This window comes from Pteropus vampyrus, unplaced genomic scaffold (genome assembly GCF_000151845.1).
Source record: "Pteropus vampyrus isolate Shadow unplaced genomic scaffold, Pvam_2.0 Scaffold27, whole genome shotgun sequence".
In the NCBI taxonomy this organism is placed as follows: domain Eukaryota; kingdom Metazoa; phylum Chordata; class Mammalia; order Chiroptera; family Pteropodidae; genus Pteropus; species Pteropus vampyrus.
Window position 1 is genome coordinate 2,009,608 of NW_011888808.1, and position 8,239 is coordinate 2,017,846.

An 8,239-nucleotide genomic window follows, 5' to 3' on the forward strand; every position below is an offset into this window, starting at 1 on the left:
ATATAAGCTGCTTAGTTAAAATTACATTTTTATGTGTTTATTTTTATATTGTAAAATTTCATCATATTTAAAAAGGTACAGACAATAATATGATGATAACCTTTGAATCTGCTGCCCAACTTTAACAAATGAAATGTTTTAGTATATACAGATTCTTCTCACCTTAAGATGGGGTTAGGTCCTGATAATCCCATTATAAGTTGAAAAGACTGTGAATCAAAAATTCATTTAGTGCTACACCATAGAGTATCAGTTGTTTACCCTTTGATGCTGTGGCTCACTGGAAACAGCAACTCTTTGCTGCCACTGCCTAGAATCATGAGGGGGTATTGTACCATGTATCACCAGCCTGGGCAAAAATCAAAATTCAGAATCTGAAGTTTGGTTTCAACTGAATGTGTATAGGTTTTGCACCAACGTGAAGTTAAAAATGTAAGTCATACCGTAATATGTCAGGGATAGTCTGTAGATTTATTATCTTAAAACACACACACATACACACACAAAAGAGTTAGATGTAGTTTAATCTCCATATTATACTTTCCTAATCTATACATAAATTGAAGATTTTTAGGCCAACACTCAACAAATTTAATTAAATAAAATATGAAAACAACATATCAAACCTATTTTGAGAAATAAAGAAACATATCTAATAAAGAAATGGATTTAGATTAAAAATTCTTACCATAAGTAAACACCAGACCCAATTCATTGGTGAGTTATTTAAGGAAAAATCAATATTATCATATACAACATCAACGAACAATTATTACTTTGTTTCCTAAATCTGACAAAGATGTTAAATGAAAGAAAAATACGGACAAATATTCCCTATTAATCTTCTCTACAAAAATTTAGCACTAAATGAAAAGGATAACACATACTGACTACGTAGGTTTGTCCCAGGAATGAAAATTAGTTCTATATTTGAAATTAAAAAACACAGATCATCCCACTAACTGAATAAAGAGTAAAACTCAAAGGAATATTCAATAGATGCAGGAAAAAGCTTTGAATACATTCCACACACACTCAACACACACTCATAATAAAACTGTCAAAAAAATAAATAAAAAGAAACAGAACTACCTCACCCTGTCAATGAATTTCTACTATAAACAGACAGCTAAGAGTGCACTAAATGATAAAGGACTGAATGCTTTATCCTTAGGTTAAGAAAAAAGGCAAAGATGTTTTTAACCTTTTCTATTCAAAACTGCACTGGCAGTCTCACAGAAAACAGGAGACTCTATTTATAAAATTCTGAAGTTTTACAAAAATAACCAAAATTCAGTACATTTAGTATTTTTTAAAAAAGTATTTCTATCCACCAGCAAAAAATTAGAAAACCATATTAAATAATATAAATATTAAATAATAAATATTACTTATAATAATATTAAGAAAGTAATATAATTAGAATAAATTTAAAGAATTATGTGCAAGACCTCTACACTGAAAACTATAAAATATTACTGAAATTAATTATAAAAGTTCCAAGTAAATTGAGCATTTAGCCACATTAATAGATTTGAGGACTCAAAATGTTCTTTCTCCAAATTTATTGATTGATAGATTTAAAAATCAAAATTAAAATCCCTGATTTTCATTTGAAAATGCAAAGATCTAGATTAGTCAAAACATTTTGAGCAAAACAAAAGAACAAATTTGGAGGAGTCTGAAATCAGGACCATCTGACTTTAGGATTCAATTTAAAACTACAGTAATTAAATATATTTCAATGTAATAGTATGAGAGAGTTCAGAAAGAGATGTGTATATTTGGTCACTTAATTTAAACAAAGTTAATAGAGAGAATGTTTCTTTAAAAATGATAGTCGTACAATTTAATACCCATATAGAAACAAATGAACAAAATCTGATAACAAAAGTCAACTCAAAAAAAAAAATATAAACACATCTTAAAATATATTTATAGGCAAATTTTGAGGATCTTAAAAAGTCAAATAACTCTGAGAAAGGACAAAAAAACCATTAATTATATAAAGAAATATGTAAATTGGATTTTATCAAACTTAAAAAGTTCTTTTCAGATGCCATAAGAAAATGAAAATGCAAGCAATATACTGGAAAAAAAATATTTTTAACACACACATCTTACAAAGATCATATACTCAGAATATGTAATGGATTTTAATAATTCAATAAGACAAATGTCCCAAGACAAATATATGCAAAATATGTGAATAGACACTCATAAGAGAAGATACATTCACAACATGTACCCGAAGAGGTGCCAGTAGAAAACTTAAAACCACAATGATATACATCTTTACACATGTTGAAATAACTAAGATAAAAGATTGCAATTCTAAGTGAGGATGTAGAACAACAGGAATTGTCATGTTACTGTAAGAATGTGAAATACACAACTCTTTTTGAAAATAGTTTGGCAGTTTGTTATAAGGTAAAAACCTACACTTATTTACAAAGAAATACACTTACCATATTACCTAGAAATTTCACTTTACACAAAGGAAAGGAAATCATATATTCATAAAGACAGGTGTATGTATGGCCATAGCAGCTTAATTCATATCAGCTCAGAACTGAAATCAACCCCAAAGCAGGAGAATGGATAAATAAAAGTGGTATACTTATAAATGGATACAAGTACCAGAGGGAGGAAAATGGAAGATAAACTGAACAAAATAATCCAGACACAAAAGAGGATATGTAGCATAATTTCATTTACATAAAATTCTAGAATAGGTGAAAACTAGCTTTAGTAACAGAAATCACGTCAGTGCTTCTCAAGGGGAGGGGAGGATGATAATATCTGGAGAGGTAGAAATAATTTCTATCAGTGCTAGCCAACTGAAAAATCATCCAAGCCACATATGCAGACTAAATTTTTCTATCGGCTATAGTTAAAAAGTGGAAAAAAAGAACACGTTAACTTTGTTTTAATAATACATCAATTTAAATCTTATATCTAAAATAATATTGTCTCTTCATGTAATCAAAATTAAAAATATTATTAATGAGATATATTACATTATTTTTTTCATACTGTCTTCATAATCCAATATACCTTTTATACTACAGAAAATCTCAGTCTGAACTAGCGACACTTCAACTGTCTGTAGACACTTGCTAGAGTATTGAACAATGCAGCTCTATACCTTGATCAAGGGATCTATCACAATTCACTGACCTGTTTTCGTAAATGCATGAATATTATTATGTATATAAACCATGTATCAATTATCAGTAACTAGATAAAATACTATAATGCTTAATATTATTGAAAGACTCAAAGGAAAATTGCCTAGTATAATAGAATAAAGATTTATATCTATATCTATATCTATATCTATATATATATATATATATATATATATATATATATATATATATATATGAGAGAGAATTTAAACTATGACGAAGATGAAATCTCAAGTCAGTGAGAAAAAGTGATATAATTGGTTAAAACTGGCACCACAATAACTAAATGATTCTTCCTTAGAAAAAATAACATTGAAATTCTTCACAAAATACCCACAATGAATCCCACTAATTAAACTTAAATATAAAAGAAATATTAAAGAACTAGAAGAAATACTGATGGTTTGGAATTGGTTTCAAACATAATCTGTAGTCTCTAAAGAAAACAAAAGAAAAGATTGATATTATTGATATATAGTTAACATATATCTATATCAAGAACAACATATATCACTAAAAGAGTAAAAAAATAATAAACTGATGCTAAAGCAATAGATTTTACCACTTAGTGGTGGACTTATTTTATACATATATTTAAGAATTCTAAATGAAAAAAAAATAGATATGAAACCCTATAGAAAAGTGATAGACAATTCAGGAAGAACAAATATAAATAACTATAAATAATAATAAATATAAATAAGTCACAGTGCTATAATGTACAGCATGGTGACAGTTCTCTTCATACACACACGAAAATATAACTATGTATGGTGACTAATGTTAACTAGATTTATTATAGTGATTATTTCACAACATATACAAATGTTGAATCTTTATATTGCATCCTTGAAACTAATATGTTATATGTCAATTATACCTCAATAAAAAAGATTAAATGGCCAGCATACAAAGAAAATCAAAAATACATATTTAATTATGTATTTGGTCAAGGTACACATCATTTAGACCATTGTAAAGATTTATATATTTGGGAATAGGTAGAAAAAACCATTAAAACATGCGCAACTCTTGAGCCAGCAATTTTACTTTTACAAAATCATTTACAGAATTGTTGAATGAAAACATGCTTGCCTCCATTCTAGGGGACCATGTCCTTGCCTTTTATGTCATTTTGAAAATAACTTTATTTCACTAACTCATTCAATTCAAACCTTAAAATCAATCCCTAACCTAACTAGAATTCCCACTCTGTTGTGTGATTTGCATCTTAGATTTCTACCTTGTGTCTTATCAACAGTTTCAAATGCCTGGAGTCATTGTCCTTTCATTACACCATATAAATTCTTGTGGCTGTTTCTTTTACTTCATTAATTAAGAAAAAAGTAATGACTATACTTTCTATGAAATAAAAATTTTGAAATATTTTATCTGCACTAAACCATGTAATCTTTTCAACATCCCTAAAAACCTGATATTATTACACATTATAGACTAACATGGACATAATGCTAAATAACTTGCCAATGGTCACACAGCTAGTAAATTATTCATGTGTAGGAGACATGACTCCTGAATGTCTTAAAATCATTGACACTTGTCTCAAGTCATCATACAATCCTTGCCATATTATAAATGTGAAATAAAACATAAATAAGCCAAAGTTGTGTCACAATGTTGGGTGTATGGTGACATATATTGCAATAGTCTATATAATAATGAATCACTGAAAACAAACAAAATGTTAATAATAACTAGTTAGATGAGTAATGATATATTTGAAAATGAAATATTATCTAGCAACTGAGAATGCTGTTGTATCAATGTATTTATTAATGAAAAGATTATTATATAAGTTTTTAAATGTGGAAAAAACTAGAAATATTTGGGGCAAAAATTAGCCTATTTTTCAACATAAATATGCATGTAAGCATAGAAAAAGCTTTACAGTGGCATAGAAAAACGTTAATGGGAAATATTTTTGAAGTATAGTACAAATGGTGATTTTCAAATTCTTCTTTACTTTTGTCTGCATTTTCAATGTTTCTATAATGAATACATTCATTACCTGTGACATAAAAATGAATAATGTGTATTTCTCATCATTATATCGCAACATGTGACAACTAACATAATCTCAAAATCCTGACATGTTTACTGGGATCTTTTTTCAATAATGTTCGGAAACTCAACAATAATGAATATTCAATTCATTTTTTGTATTTCAAAAAAGGACTGTAACATACTTGGCCCATTTTTAAGTAGAGCAAAGTTCTCTCTAAAACATTAGGAGCTAGAATGAATTCAGGAAAAAAAAAATCAACAGCTTTCATAGACAGTCCAAATTTTTTTTCCCCAAACAAATAACAGCAACAGACAACAACAAAAATGATTTAAAAGAAAATCTTTAGGCCCCAGCTATCTCTCCATGGTACACTCTTAAGAATGTATTAGACTAAAATAATCCATTAAAAAAAAAAAAAAGAAATAGAAGTCAATAAAGATTGCTAAAAATAACTTAAAAAGGCCTTCAGTTCTTCCCAAATTAAGATGGCCCTGCTATGTCAATACTAATGTAAAAATGTCAACATGACAGACTTCTTCATATGCAACGAGTGCTTTTATTCCATCCACCATATTGTTATATAATACATTAGTTTACTTTGTATTTGATTTTAGAGAAATAGAATAACTACTTTCAAAAGCAAACCTATTAAAGTGAAAGTGATATTTTCTGGTTTGACTTCTATATCTCCAGTCAGTCTCCTTGAATATACAGACTCTAACCCCCCAAAAAAGAGGGAAAAAATAAAATGACCTAAAGTAAAACAAATGTGAGAGGAAGTAGATAGCATAATATAGGCTCTTGCAAGTTCTCAAATAATCCCCTCTATGCTCCTGATGTCACACACTGAACTCTAACTCTCCCATGTCCTCACTGCAATTGCAGACACTTACTATGTCACTTAACCATACACTGCACATTGGATTATATTCGATAAAAATTCTGAAACATATATTGTTAGAGAATTGAAACAAAAACATATTTTCTGAACTATGAGTTCAAATTCATTGATGCAATAAATCTAATATTTTTAAAACATTAAAATTATACATATAAATAACTTTATACATTTAAGAAAATATCTTGTATTTCTAAAATGATATCGACCATTATTTTACTACAGTTGAAAATCAAAATGATGGATTTCATATAAAAATATTGATATCCGTAACTTTCATGCATATTATTTTCATTTAAAAGTAAAAATATATCCATTCTATGACACTGTACATTAGCACTAATTTATATTTCACTAATTTATATTTATGGCTTTAGTAAAATTCTTTAACTTTCTGCTCTTGTGATTACTATTTAAAGTGGCTTTTCACAAATGATTGAATGATGCCACCATTGCAGAATGACAATGTCTCTGAGAGTGAAATAAAGTTAAGAGAAACGAGACAAAGCAAAATGAAGACTAAATTAGTATGAGCCAAGCTTGGATCTAATACCATGTAACAAAACAGAAAAGATAAATGTCTGTCATGATGGCGGAGAGGGAGGAGAAGGAGGAGGAAGAGAAGGAAGAGGAGGAGGAGGGAGAGGGAGAGAGAAAGAGAGAGAGAGAGAGAGAGAGAGAGCGCGCAAAAATCAGAAAAGCAGACAAAAGTTTAAGGTAAAGTGAAAGAAATCAAATTAATTTAAAGATACCTTTAAGAAATACCCAATGAATAGCAGTAAATTTCATTAAAAATATTTTTAAAACCAATATAAAATAATGAATTATTTAAAAAGTTATGCCAAATAAGTAATATTCATTTTTATTGGATAAAGCACCTATTAATATAAATCAGTTTGTGGGACCTCTCAATCTCTCTTTCTTGCTTGCTCTATCATTCTTGTTGAATTTCTACCACTTTTCACCTACTATCAACTAATGCCAATGGAAAACATTGTGCGACTATTTTGCTTATAATAGGGTATGGAGTAATCAGGGGAAAAACTGAACCTCTGTTATTTTTAAATCCTCAAACATTATATGTTACTCTGGGTGCCAAGATGTAGTAACTAAGCAACTACAGTTGCGGCTGGAATTTGTTTACTTTGGAGACACATAGATAGACTTTTCATAAGGCCATAAGTGAGATGACTTGAGATAAAAAGAGAATTTATTCTTCCAAAAGATTCGTTGAAATATGTCAGTTGATTCATTTATATCATTAGCTTATGATAAAAATAAAATCTTAATTTCAAGTGTTTAATGAGACAGGAAGTCAAATAAATATGTATAACTGGTTCAATTCGTTGTTCTTAAAACATATTAATCAAAGAATATATTCAGGGGATAGTTTTTACATTTGACTGTGAAAGGGATGTTGCTGATTTATCATCACTTATATCTATACAAATTTACACTTAGCATCTCTACTTATGGAATCCATCTCACCTGTGCATTGGCTTTAGTAAAATGAGCTTATTCCCTGATTATATATTAGTGCTTTGTCAATGACAAGGTTTATCTCCTGCATTCAAGAAATGGAAGACATACAATTCTGTGTAATGAAAATATCAAAATTACGTAATCGGATAAATAAAGGATCATGTACTCCCTTTGCAGTAATGACTCTAATTTCCAACGTATTTTAGTTGCAATCTGAAATAGTGACTTGCTCTTAATGAAAAAGTGTGAATTCTTTGGGATTGATTTAAAAATATATTTACATTTCCCCCACCTGGGGTGTTAGTTGTTTTTTGCCTACTTGGCTAATGATAGGGACTAGTTGTGAGAGTATCAATAAATTTTTAGTCAAGGGTAAAAACTTGCTTTAGCGGGAAGGGCCACCCAAATCTGAACCAAGTCTGCCATCTTCTTCAGTTCTCTATATTCTGAGTGAGTCCAAGCATCTAAGGAAGCAGTCTGTACTGCTCTAAAATTAAAATGATAATTTTTTGCTCCTGTCATAAGAAAATTTCTTTTATAAACATTAATTTCTCAGGATTCTGAAGCCAAACCATGTCTAATGCTGACTGGTCCATTTGCTGCTTATATGATCTTGGGCAAGTCACTTAACCTCACTGGGTT

The 8,239-nt window shown here is 29.1% G+C and overlaps 1 protein-coding gene across 1 annotated transcript in view; it reads right to left on the minus strand.

Moving 5' to 3' along the window:
• CDH18 (cadherin 18) overlaps positions 1-8,239 on the minus strand; it is a 272,418-nt gene that overhangs the window by 235,691 nt on the left and 28,488 nt on the right. The gene's annotated exons all lie outside the window — the stretch shown is intronic.